Source organism: Eptesicus fuscus, chromosome 16 (genome assembly GCF_027574615.1).
Source record: "Eptesicus fuscus isolate TK198812 chromosome 16, DD_ASM_mEF_20220401, whole genome shotgun sequence".
NCBI lineage: Eukaryota > Metazoa > Chordata > Mammalia > Chiroptera > Vespertilionidae > Eptesicus > Eptesicus fuscus.
The window spans coordinates 57,074,235-57,087,818 of NC_072488.1; the positions used below are offsets into that span (position 1 = coordinate 57,074,235).

Here is a 13,584-nt window from a genome sequence, read left to right on the forward strand (position 1 = left end):
GGTTAGAAAGGAAGGGGATTGGGGAGAGGAGGAGGAGCTGAGCTGCCGCTTGCCCGCCTGCCAGAAGGCGCAGAGCCCGAGGCATGACTTCCATCCCGTTCACCTGCCCCAGGAGGCTGCTTCCAGAGAGACCGTGAAGGCCGGGCTCTGCTCCTGTGCCCTGGTGGGTCTGAAGGAGACAGAGCTGTGCTCTCACCTGGGCCTCGGGGCAGCGGCCTCCTGGTTCTCGGCAGAGACGGTGGCCATGTGGTATGACCACTCCTCAGTGGTTGGAACCGCATGTAGGAGCTGCCGGCGCAGGCGCACCCCTGGAAGGCAGATACAGCAGGCAAACCATCGGACCTCGTTGCCTGGGCAACAACTCCAGCAACCCGCCCTGCCCCCAGTCGCTCAGCGCCTGTGCCCATGCATGCTGCCCACAGGCCTGCCATTTTTGTCAGGTTAATTTACATACTCACTCCTGATTGGCTGTGGGGGTAGCAGAGGTATGGTCAATTTACATGTTTGTCTATTATTAGGTAAGATGTGAGAACAAACAACTTTGTCTTCTTTTCTGAGTATCGCCAGGAGCTGCCCGGAACAGTCTGGCGTCTGGAGCTGTGCAGTAAGTATTTGCTGGATGAACTGAATGAATTGCTGTCAGTGGTGTCAAGGGGACTGGCTGGGCAGACACTGAGTACTGCTGTGGTGATGGAGGCAGGCATGATAACGACAGGGACTGGTGGTGGCCACGGGATGTGAAGGAAGGGGTGAGTGTGGGAGGGGTAGGCTGCAGGGAAGGATGCTGGCCAGGCTGTGGATGACTACCCGGGAGGTATTTAGATTCAAAATATGATTTAACCATTGGTTTTCCAATGTCTCCTGCTGCCTGATCCACCCCCTTGTCCCATGATTCCCACCCCAACTGCTCAGCTCTCACTCTGGAACCTTAACCCAAGTGGCTAAGCCTGGGGTTGCAGACTAACCCTTAGAGGAAAGACCTACTACACTGGAGCTGGGATGCGAGAACAAGTAAAGATGCACAGAGGTACCAAGTTGTCGCTGGGCATTTGGATTTTTAAAGGATTTCCTCTTAGTTGTATTTGGCCATTGAGACCGGGGAGTTAATATCATGTTTGGTTTTTAATACGTGACACTTTTCACGGGGGTGTGGCATTGTCTGCTCATCTGTGTTTTGCGGTCACATAGGAAGAAACTGCTTCATGCGCTATCTGGATGGAGAGCCCGTGCTTTAGTGGCAGCCCACGCCCCTGAGACCATCCTTGCATCTCTGAAGTGGGGTGGTGGGTCTTGTTTTTCTAAAACTTGACCAAGCATTTTAAAAATCACCTGTAAGAAGAATTCAACCGAGGGCACTAAGCTCCCCCCTAGGCCAGCGAGCTTTATGTTTCTGTGGCTCTCGGGCGTGCGGCTGGGCCGAGGGGCGGTGGCCCAGGGCAGAGCTGCAGCTCCGAGTGAAGTTTGCTCCGGGAGGAGTGGGTGGGTTTCCTGGTGGGGAGGCCGGCAGCTGGTGGGCTGGGTACCTGTGAACTCACAGAGGCTGATCTGGGAGCGGGCCTGTCCTGAAATGAGGGGACTCTCGGCTTTGTGCACGAGCCTTCTCTCTCAGCATTGCAGCTCTTCTCTCTCAGCATTGTGGGGGCAGGCTCTCCGGGGGCCATCAGCAAGGTGTCTGCCTCCTGGGTCGTGTTTCAGATGCCCGCTTTGGGAGGTGCCTTTGCTGGGAGCAGCATCCGTGGGTGCTGCGTCTCTCGGCGGTTGCGTTGTTTCCCTTGTGGAAAGGCGGGCTTGCTCTGTATCACTGACGCAGCTTGGTGGGAAACAGACGTGGTGGGGGTGGGGCTGGGGACGGCACAGGGACAGGATGGGGACTGCGGTTTTGAAACAATACAGGGGTTTACCTGTTCAGGTAGGACACCGCTTCTTGTACTAACCACAAGTGGGTATAGCTAAGGGGCTAAGTGAAGGGGACTAACTTCTCTCCCCTCGGCCTCCGCCTCCGTCCTGGGGCTGACATGCGTGTATCTACTGCGGGTGCGTTTTTGCAACAGGCAACACGGCAGAGAGGCCCTTCACAGCAGAGCCGTGGGAGTGCTGCTCAGGCCGGGCGAGTCGCAGCAGCGTCCGAACAGGCAGTCAGACGTGAGCAGAGCAAGGACGAGGGGCCAGGACAGAGGCCTCCAGGGCGGAGAGCCCAGTGCCTGGCAGGGGCAGCCCTGGGAAAACCAGGACCTTGCCCCCAGGGTAGCCTTCCCTCCCCTAGCATCTCGCTGGTGTGCGGCTTGGAGCCCCTGGCTCTTCCTCACTGACATGGCATCTAGGCCTCAGTTGTATTTCAGCTCCAGGCCCACAAAAGCAGCCTCAGGACCAGCTGCATCAACTAGTGACCCCCTGCCCTGCTGGGGCCCAATCAGTACAGACCATGACCCTAAAGAGCACACCTGGAAAGCTAATGAATATTCTGCTGAGACCCTCACCCTGAGATCTCCCCGAAGATTCCCACCTGCAGGGGAGCAAGCCTGTGCCATTCCCTTCCCCTCCTTCCCCCACAGGCATGCATCCCTAAACTCTAAAGAACCCCAGGAGAGTTACAGCCAGGGGAGCAGTGGCCGCTCATCCAGGGCTCACCCCCTGGCCCTGTCTCCAAGGCCCTCTTTTCTCTGACTTCCCAGTGAGCCAAAGCAGCCGGCCGGGGCTCCCCTGTTGCTGCTTCTATGCCCTTCCTGTTTCACTGTCCTGAGTGTGGCCAGTCAACTCCTGCTTGCTTTGCTGCACTTTGTGTCCTGACTGAAATACTTTCTTCAAGACAAGAACCGAGGTCTCAGGGCTCATTGTCTTGGCCCTAACAGCTTGATTGTCTTGTGGTGACTCCACCCCAGGCCAGACCACAGTGAGGCCTCCCTCCCCACTGACCGCACCAAAGTGGGGCAAGGGCTGAAGGGCACAAAGGAAGAGCTTTCCCCTCACCCGCTGAGAGGTCACAGGAGCCTGGCGTGGGGGGGACAGAGAACGGTCCCAGCCCATCTTGTGGATTCCGTAAGTGTGGGTGTGCGTGGCCTGACAGGAAGTAAGGAAGGTCCTGTGCCTGGACGGGTGTGGGCAGGCTCTCCGGGGGCCGTCAGCAAATGGACAGCACCCCTCCCCCACCACTGTGGGTGGCGGGCTGGTGACACTGGGGGCGTGGCCAGGGACGCTTCTTCCCACCTAGTGTCCCGACCTCTCACCTACACACCCACCAGCCAGCCATCAAGTGAAGTATTTTACACGTGAGTCCACTGAGGTGGGATTTTTGGAAGGTGGGGAGTCAGCAAACTGGGCAGATGCTTGCATTAAAAAAATATATATATATTTTATTGATTTCAGAGATGAAGGGAGGAGGAGAGAGAGACAGAAACATCAACGATGAGAGAGAATCATTGATCGTCTGCCTCCTGCCTGCCCCGCACTGGGGATCAAGCCCGAAACCTGGGCATGTGCCCTGACCGGGTATCCAATCGTCATGACCTCCTGGTTCCTAGGTTGATGCTCAACCACTGAGCCACACTGGCTGGGTGATGCCTGCATTGTGATAGTTTTCTCTGTTGTTACTCAGAGTGAAATGACTCTGTGTGAGGAGGACCCGCTGGATGCTGGACGCTCCGTGGTTGGAGGGGTGGGCTCTTAGGGACGCCTCATGGCCACGCGGTTGAGCACCAGGCTTGGACGTCAGGCAGGTGTGGCTGGAGGCAGGACACTCCTGTGGCCTTGGCTTCGTGTGGACGATGGGAGTGGGGCCCTCTGCTCCCCAGGGCTGTCGAGGCCCACGTGGAAAGCAGGGAGCTCTGTGTGGGACGTGCCACAGTGGCAGGTGGAGAAGCCACGCCTCGGAGGTGGAGCCCAGAAGGGTGCAGAGCTGGGTGAGGCGATGCCAGGGCCTCCCTTTGTGGAAGAGCTGGTCCCCAGGGGGGCGCTCAGACCTGCGCTCCCTGTCGCCACAGCAAGGCTGGGCCTCTGGGAAGGCCGGGCTCTGCCTGGACCTCAGCCCTGAGGAATCCGTTAGAGAGGATCTGGCCAGAGAGGGGTCCTGAGATGAGGACTTCCCAGGTCCTTTCTGAACTAAAATGCAGCTCCAGTCCTCAGGTGTGACCCCATCACAGGCCCCCGAGAATCCAGCTTCCTCCCAGGTTCTGGGTAAGTGATACGTGGGGGCGGCCAGCATTTGAACGAAGCTGTGAAATGGCTTAATTTATTTTCCTGTTAGAAAATCAGATCGAAGATCTTTATGACAACTTGTTAAAGCTGTGGAATGATGCACACAGCAAATTTTTATAGCCCATGTACGCAAGTATATACATCCTGGAGGTTGCACACAAACCTTGGACAACGACTGGGAGTGCGGGAGAACGGCTTTTCCCTCGCTAGACTTCCCCCTGCATTGTCCTCCGGGGCCTCTGTGCACTGTCCACACCTGCCACTGAGATACCCCGGAGAGCACACAGTCAGCCTGCGCTGAGGCCACGGGCTGGCTCTGACGCAGATAGCGCATTTTCTGAGGATGTCCGTGTTCTGTCCGTGTTCAGTCCTAACGGCTCAGCTGTGCGTCCCTGCTCCTGTTATCGCTGCTCACGAATTCCCTTTGCCACTGCGGCGGGCTCAGTGATGGGCAGTTCTTCGTCAAGCTTCAGTTTTACAAAACCATCTTTACTTAAAACAGGTGAGCAAGGCCCTTTGGGAAGACAGTTTCCACCACGAAGGGAAAGTGGCCGATCAGTACAAACTCAAAGTCCAGGAGTCTCACATGCTTTCAATTTCCCCCATTTTTCCTCAAGTTTTTCATGATAAGCTTCCTTTGTTTTCAACTGTACATTGCCCTATTCTCATTTACTTTGATTTTTTTTTTTTTAAATCAAGGTGCTAGATTGATGTTTGAGCACAGAGGTTTCTTGAAGTCGTCTCATCCCTGAACTGTTCTCGGTCGATACACTCCTCACGGTCAGGGTCTTCTGTGGGAGACGGTAGCTTCGGATGCAGGCTGAGCGACAGCAAGTGTTCGAATGTCCACCTCTCTCCCCTGAGGGTCCTGCTGGCTCAGCATCAAAGCTGCCTGGCTCTGAGGCCCCCACACTGCCTGCGGCGTTCCCTGCTCCCGGATTCTGCCCGGAGCCATCAGGTAATTAATTCCTAAGACACTAGTTAGGTAAAGGAGGATGAGATTCAGCACCCTGCGGGGCCATTCAGGGGCCTGGGCGCATTCTCAGCACCCTCCTCCTCTGCCATCTGGCCCGGCCTGCCCTCACCGTCAGGCCTGCATCCTCGGCTGCTGCTCAGGCTCTCGCCCTCTGCGTCCCTCCACCTCCCTCTGCCTGTTGGATGTCTGGTCTGCAGGCAGCCGGGACCTGCCGTGGGTGTGCCCGTGCCCTGGACTGTCTCTGTCACCTTTGTCAGTGTGCACAGGGAAGGGCTGAGCTATTACTTGAATAATTAGTAAGTAGACAGACAGAAAGACAGCAGCGCTGTAGGAACAGGGAGAGTACTGAGCAGGCCCAGCAGAGGACCACGCTCCCCTGGGGCCGTCCCAGAGCTGGCCCCTGGCGTGTGGGAAGGCCCGTCCTTGGCTCACTGTGGGGACAGTGGGCTGGCGGCCCCTGAGGCTCCCATGGACTGACTGCTGTCCAGGATCTCAGAGCCCCTCTCAGGAGCCACCGGGGGCTACTCCTTGAGGCAGCTCTCCCTCTCCTGGGGACTCACCCTCTAACAGGTGACCTCTCTGAGAACCCAAGGAAAGCGTGGGACCCACTACCACTGAAGATGCACGGGCTGCCCAGTGTGGCATTGGGGGCCTGTGGGCCTGGGTTCGGGGCTTGTCTTAGGGACGTGCTGGCTTCTTGAGGGATGAGATCTGCCGTCTGCCCTCCTTCGCCTGGGACTTGGAGCCCTGAGCCTAAAGCAAGAGAAAGTGGGCGGTGATGCTCAGGTGAAGGCAGGCAAGGTCCTGGGCCCTAGGTGGCCGGGGCTGCGGGGGGCTGCTGCTGGCAGGGCCCCAGGAGCGTGCAGAGCTGTGGGGGCACAGGTAGGCCTTAGATGGCATTTCCTACCACACAGTCACTTGTGCTAAGCCTCCCAAACCTGCCAGTGGCAACGAGTCGGCTGAGCGGGACACATTACAGCTGGGCCAGACTATGAGGGTCGGTGTCTGCCCAGCAGCTGCCTGTTGTCCTCCTGCGCGGCGCTCGCTCTCCTGCCTGGCGGCTGCTGCACGGGAGAGCATTGGTTTTGCATATAAAGTTTACCAGGGCCTCCATGGGCATTTTGGTGAAAAAGGCCTGGAATGCTCCCTGCACAGCCCACTTCCATTCCCAGATATGCGGCTGGCATTTTGGGGTGATGAACCCTTTGGGGAGCTGCCACTCCAGTCAGACTTGGCTCTGTGTTGAGCCTGGGCATCAGGCCGGGCCCTCTCACGTCCACTCACAGAGGAGTGAGGCTGTCTGCAGCGAGGTTTGGGCAGTTTCCATAGCCTGGGACTTGGAGGGGTCCTGGCTGCACTCAAATTCCAGTTCTGCATTTACTGCGGGACCTGGGCAGTGTCCTCGCCCTGCACTCAGGTTCCTTGTCGGCAGATGGGGTAATAGTAGAAGCCCCTCATGGGGTCATGAGGACAGATGAGATCACTGTGGCGGAGTTGGGCTCAGTGCCCGGGGCACTGAAGTCTGTGGAGTCCTCATCCCTAATGGGGTCCACGCAGGGCCGGAGGAGGTTTCTGACCCCCTCCACTGGGCAAAGCTGTCTCTCAGTTGCCCCTTGTCACATCACTATCCAGCACTTTTCCTTTAAGACTGTGACGTATGGTGGGGGGTGGGTGGGAGAGGTCAATGGGGGGGGGGGACATACATAATACTTTCAACAATCTTACCTTATAATAGACAAATATGCAAATTGACCGCACCTTCGCTACACCCAAGCCATGCCCACCAACCAAGCCATGCCCACCAACCACGCCCACCAGGAAACCGTTGCAGGGACGTTGGGGTGTGGCGGAGCCCAAGGCCGGGAAAGCCTCGGCGGCTTTCCCGGCCTTGGGCACCAGCGGGGAGCCTGCACCGATCACAGGAAACCACTGGGGGTCGGCTCCTGCGATCGGTAGCAGGGACGCTGGGTGCGGCCGAGCCCAAGGCCACTGCCCGGGGCCAAGCCCCGACCCTGAAAGAAGGCAGAAGGCGGTGGCCACAGCCAAGGCCTGGGTCCCCGGTGCCGGCAGAAAACTGGTGCAGGCAGCCAGGTGAATGAAGGTCTATTGCACGAATCTTCGTGCAAACGGGCTACTAGTAAATATATAAAAAGAAATAATAATTCAAAACATTTGAGTTTCAGCAATTCCTTTCACATCATCTCATTTTCATTTGCTACCTCTACATTCAAATAAAAATAATAAATATATTTTGTTCTTAAAATATCACATACACTATGACTCCTGTTTCCTGAAAAATATTTCAAAGCTTTCTTTCTGGTCTCTATTTGCATACATACATAGAAAGATAATGGAATAATGTTCACTTAAAATGATGATTGCTTGGGGATAGTCATTTTAGAGGCCACTTTTACTTTCTATAATTTTTGAATTGCTTAAATCCTATAATACAAAAACAATAGTGTAATTCTTCTTTATTGTTGAAAATAATACAGATGTCCCCCATTCCCCTTCCTTTGAGCCTCCTCTACCCAGCCCCAGAATAAAGCCATTTTTCATGAAAAACAGTTTAGTGTCAAAGGATAAGAATGAGTTTCACACACATGTTTTGTATGATTAGGGAATTGGGTTCAATGAATCACAATGACGACTCATGATTAGAGGCAGGTGACAGATGTGGGCGTGGCCATCCTCCCTGCCACCTCTGCGGTGACCGCGCCCTCCGTGCTGCACACAGCTGTGGGCCCAGGCGGACAGGCGTCCTCAGGGCGGCCCGGGGGAGGCCGAGCCCCTCCGGGGGCAGGCGAGTGCTTGCTGCCACCATGGTCAGCCTGGGCGGGGGCGGGAGTTAGGACTCAGAATGACGTGATCTGAGCTGGCACCAGGGTGAGGTTTGCTTTCCCTGGAAAGTTCTCTCCAAGTCTCAGGAGGGACAGAAGATTGGTCCACGTTTCCCGCAAGCTGACTCACCTGTGGTTTTTGTTCCCAGAGCTTCCTCTGCTGTGTTTCGGTTTGGGGCAGTTGCGTGCACCCTGCTGTTCCCACGCTGAGCTGGGCCCCGCCTGGCCCTTCACCGACCCTGACCTTCCAAGAAAACCCCTGGGGCTGTGGGCACAGCTTTCCTGTGGTTGAGGGGGGAAAAGGACAGTGATGTGTTATATTGCATCATACTTTGAACATTTTTAGTTCAATAAAAACAATAACACACCAGAACCAACCTTCCACTTAACTCAGCTTTTATTTTTTATTATATTTTAATTCTCATCCGAGGATATTTTTTCCACTGGTTTTCAGAGAGAGTGGGGGCGGGGGGTAAGGAGACAGAGAGAAAGAGAGAGAGGAACATAGATGTGAGAGAGACACATCGATAGGTTGCCTCTGGCATGTGCCCCAACCGGGGCTGGGGGTCAAACCTGCAACCCAGGTATGTGCGCTTGACTGAGAATCGAACCTGAGACTCTTCAATGCACAGGCTGATGCTCTAACCACTGCTCAGTGCAGACAGGGCCACTTAACTCACTTTTTAGAATCACATTCTGCCTCGTGAACTCAGCTGGTGTGGTCCCTCCTCCAGCCTCTGCCCTGCAACCCTGACCTGCTTGATTCCTTCCTTCTCCTGTCAGGGCCGGCTTCTTACATTTTCCTTTTTATTAGCTTACTAGAGGCCCGGTGCATGAAATTCGTGCACAGGTGCGGTCCCTAGGCCTGGCCAGTGATCGAAGTGCGAGCATCTGGCATGGAAGGGCAGGTCCCAGCTGACCTCTGGCCTGGGGAAGTACCTAGGACTCCAGGCCCCAATGCACCCCCCTCTGCCTAAGTCATCGGGCCCCACTCGGCTCCCTCAACTCCTGGGAGCTGGGCCCCACTCGGCTCCCTCAGCTCCTGGGAGCTGGGTGGCCGCCCTGCCCTCTGCTGCAGCTGCTGGTCGGGCCCCACTCGGCTCCCTCAGCTCCTGGGAGCTGGGTGGCCGCCCTGCCCTCTGCTGCAGCTGCTGGTCGCTGTCTGCAGGGCGATCGGCAGGGTGATTGGGCCCCACTCACACCTGCCTTGGCCTGGCACCACCCGCTTACCTGCTCCACCATCCCTCCGTGGTCCCACTCTTGTCAGGGCCCATTGGGGCTAGCAGCACCTACAATGCCGCCCGCTGCCAGCACCACATCATTGACGCCTGCCATGTTCTGCGCCTCCCCCTGGCGGTCAGTGCATGTCATAGCGAGTGGTTGAACTCCTGGTGGAGGGGACAATTTGCATATTAGGCTTTTATCATATAGGACTAGAGGCCCAGTGTACAAATTTGTGCACAGGTGCGGTCCAGCTGGCCCATCCTGATGGGGGCCGATTGGGCTGGGCCGTTGAAGGGGAGGAGCCGCGGGTGGTTGGCTGGCTGGCCTGGCCCCTGATTGTGGTTCTGGGGGCCGATTGGGGCTCAGATCAGGCTGGTTGGCTGCTGCAGGGCATCATAGCCATCAGTCATTCCAGTCATTCAGGCCATTCTGCCATTCTGGTCACTGGGCTTTTATATATATAGACTAGAGGCCCGGTGCATGAAATTCGTACACGGGGGGGGGGGTGTCCCTCAACCCAGCCTGCACCCTCTCCAATCTGGGACCTCTCAAGGGATGTCCGACTGCCCTCCCCTGCCAGCCTGGTCCCCCCCAACTGCCCTCCCCTGCAGGCCTGGTCCCCTCCAACTGCCCTCCCCTGCAGACCCGGTCACCTCTAACTGCCCTCCCCTGCCAGCCTCATCATCCCTTACTGCTCTCCCCTGCTGGTCTGGTCCCCCTCCCCAAACTGCCCTCTCCTACAGGTCTGGGTCCCCCCAAACTGCCCTCCCCTGCAGACCTGGGTCCCCTCAAACTTCCCTCCACTGCAGGCCTGGTCAACCCTAACTACCCTCCCCTGCAGGTCTGGTCCCCCCAAACTGCTCTCCCCTGAAGGCCTGGTCCCCCCCAACTGCTCTCCCCTGCAGGCCTGGGTCCCCCCCCCCCCCCAACTGCCCTTCCCTGCAGGCCCGGTTGTCCCCAAATTCCCTCCTCTGCTGGCCTGATTGCCCACAACTGCCCTCCCTTGCAGGCCTGGTCCCCCCCAACTGCCCTCTCCTGCTGGCCATCTTGTGGCAGCCATCTTGTGTTCACATGGGGGCAGCCATCTTGTGTGTTGGAGTGACAGTAAATTTGCATATTACTCTTTTATTAGATAGGATAGAGGCCTGGTGCACAGGTGGAGGCTGGCTGGTTTGCCCTGAAGGGTGTCCTGGATCAGGGTGGGGGTCCCCTTGGAGTGTGGGGCGGCCTGGGTGAGGGGCCTGTGGTGGTTTGTAGGCCAGCCACGCCCCCAGGCAACCCAAGCATAGGCCAGGGCCAGCTGGAAGCAGGTATCTGGGATTTATTTATCTTCTATAATTGAAACTTTGTAGCCTTGAGCAGAGGCCAGGGTCGGCCAGGAAGCTTAGCTTCCTCCATCACCAGGGGCAACCTAAGCCTCCTGCTCGCTCCAGCTTCATGGCAGCCGCTGTCTTAGTTGGGTTAATTTGCATGCTCACTCTGATTGGCTGGTGGGTGTAGTGGAATGATGGTCAATTTGCATGTTTCTCTTTTATTATTGTAGATCACAGCTCATCCCAACCTGATGGTAAATTCCAAGGACAGGAATTAAACCTGACTTTCTTAAAGATTTCTGCAATAGGAAATCATCCTCACTGAAAAGGAAAGTAATGCAAATGCAGGAAATTGCAAGGAAGAAAGCCAGTTTCAGTTGTGATCCAGCCCCTAGGACAACACTGCCCATAGGGCTGCAACATCCATCCAGTTGATTCTCTCTTGCCAGGACCAGCTGATGTCTCTCTACCTACCTGGACCAGCTGATGTCTCTCTACCTACCTGGACCAGCTGATGTCTCTCTACCTACGTGGACCAGGTGATGTCTCTCTACCTACCTGGACCAGGTGATGTCTCTCTACCTACCTGGACCAGGTGATGTCTCTCTACCTACCTGGACCAGGTGATGTCTCTCTACCTACCTGGACCAGGTGATGTCTCTCTACCGACCTGGACCAGCTGATGTCTCTCTACCGACCTGGACCAGCTGATGTCTCTCTACCTACCTGGACCAGCTGATGTCTCTCTACCTACCTGGACCAGCTGATGTCTCTCTACCTACGTGGACCAGGTGATGTCTCTCTACCTACGTGGACCAGGTGATGTCTCTCTACCTACCTGGACCAGCTGATGTCTCTCTACCTACCTGGACCAGCTGATGTCTCTCTACCTACCTGGACCAGGTGATGTCTCTCTACCTACCTGGACCAGGTGATGTCTCTCTACCTACCTGGACCAGGTGATGTCTCTCTACCTCCCTGGACCAGTGATGTGTGCATAGTTGTTATGCAAACAGGACCACACTAGGCCGTCGATGGAACATACCGGGATTCTTTATCATTTCTTTCCCACTTCTTCTCCTTCCTGACCCTGGGCAGAGTATCTACTATTTTGTAAGAAGCTCTTTCTAACAACTTGATTGATGTCTAGGACTGATTATTCAACAGGTTGTTTTTCTTTAATCCTCACTTGAGGATATTTTTTCCATTGATTTCTAGAGAGAGTGTAAGGAAAGGAGGAGGAAGGGGAGAGAGAGAGAGAGACAGACAGAGAGAGAGAGAGAGAGAGAGAGAGAGAAAGAGAGACAGAGAGAGAGGAAAAGAGAGAAACATTGATTGGTTGTCTCCCGCACATACCCCTACTGGGTCTAGAGTACCTGTAACTGAGGTATATGCCCTTAACCCTTCAGTCCGCAGGCCAACACTGTAACCACTGAGCTAGTCCAGCCAGGGCATACCCAGACAAATTTTTTAAAAAGTTCTCACCGCCGAAACCGGTTTGGCTCAGTGGATAGAGCGTCGGCCTTCGGACTGAAAGGTCCCAGGTTCGATTCCGGTCAAGGGCATGTACCTTGGTTGCGGGCACATCTCCAGTGGGGGGTGTGCAGGAGGCAGCTCGTCGATGTTTCTCTCTCATCGATGTTTCTAACTCTCTACCCCTCTCTCTTCCTCACTGTAATAAATCAATAAAATATATATATATAAAAAAAAAGTTCTCACCAACCAGCCTTCTTGTGAGGGTGCCACACAGGACCCTCTCTTCAGGGCTGGCCCTGGGTCCTGGTTCCCGGCAGGAGGGTGTCATCTGCCTCTGCCCTGCCATGGGCCATCGGGGGGGAGGGGAGGACAGAGGCATTCCTGAGATGGGGACGAGCAGGTCTCCATGGTGGTTTCACAAGCCCACTGTTCAGTTAGGGTTAGATTCTCTTGTTCTGTCGGCTCCTGGTGATGAATCATCTATAAACCAATACTAATGTGAATCATCCCAACCAACACCTGACCAATGTGTCTCCTCTCATGGGGTCATGTGGTGGACAGCTCAGCCACACTTGCCTGCAGACACTGGTTTGGGACAATCTGGAAGGCGGTTGCATGAGGAGGACTTGGTGGAGGGAGGTTGGTTACCTGGCAGGGGTGGTGGGGGGAGGCAGAGCACCTGGGTCAGGTGCCTGAGGAATACACAGGACATCCTACAAGTGCTTCCACCTTTTAGCTTCTCTTCTTTAAAACGGTAAGCAGAGGATTGTGTTCCAGATGCCAGATGATGGCCCACTGAGAAGGGTCCTTGGTCAGGTATGTGTGGGAACACCCACTGACTCTCCTTCCTTCAGTTACAAGGCTCACTGGCACTCACCCACGGAAGAGCGCTGCTCAGGGGTTCAGCAGAATCTCCCTCAATTTTTTTTTTTTTTTTTTTTTTTTTTTTACCACAAAACCCCCTTTCTGTGGCGATGGTGGTCACGAGGGGTATGGTTTGAGAAATATTGGTTTAGGTGTCTTTCCTGCTCTGAAGCCTGTGATGTGAGAGTCGGTGCCTGCATCACGCACACAGGTGACTAAGACCTGAGCGTGCACTGCTCACCTGCTTTAGGGAAGGAAGCTCTGGGTGGCAGCGTCCCTGGCGTGTCCCCCGGCAGTCCTGGTTTCGACCCGCACCTGGAGTCCTCACAGGCCCCGGGGTGTGGGGAATGGTCACTTCCTCCGTCACAGAGTCTTGCCCGCCCTGTGACCTTGGGCCTCTCCATTCTCTCTCCACGCCCCCCATGTCCCGTGCCAGGCTCAAAGAGTGTCTCTGCAGCCGGGCCCACTCTTCCCCACCCCGGTTCCGCGCTCAGGAGCACAGCTCCTGTCACTCCGCCCTCCTGTCTGTGTCCCCTGCTTGAGGTGGGAACTCTCTCCTGAAGTCACTAAATGGTTACACTCCTGGGCTTATTACTTTCCGTGGCTTGAAAAAAAATTTTTTTTGTAAAGTATATGATTATCTAACCACTGTGCTGTACATCTGAAACAAATACAAAATAATATTGAATGTAAACTGTAA

The 13,584-nt window shown here is 55.5% G+C and overlaps 1 long non-coding RNA gene across 4 annotated transcripts in view; it reads left to right on the forward strand.

Moving 5' to 3' along the window:
- LOC114229119 (uncharacterized) overlaps positions 1–12,034 on the forward strand; it is a 41,044-nt gene extending 29,010 nt beyond the window's left edge. For 3 of the 4 annotated variants that reach the window (XR_008558525.1, XR_008558524.1, XR_008558526.1), the window contains 5 exons: positions 519–604; positions 2,850–3,036; positions 4,560–4,693; positions 4,891–5,149; positions 10,775–12,034. This is a non-coding gene — a long non-coding RNA (uncharacterized LOC114229119). Of the gene's footprint in view, positions 1–518; positions 605–2,849; positions 3,037–4,559; positions 4,694–4,890; positions 5,150–8,156; positions 8,373–10,774 lie in introns of those variants that run through there. The other variant, XR_003615204.2, reaches the window with a different exon arrangement.
- Positions 12,035–13,584: the final 1,550 nt, after the last annotated feature.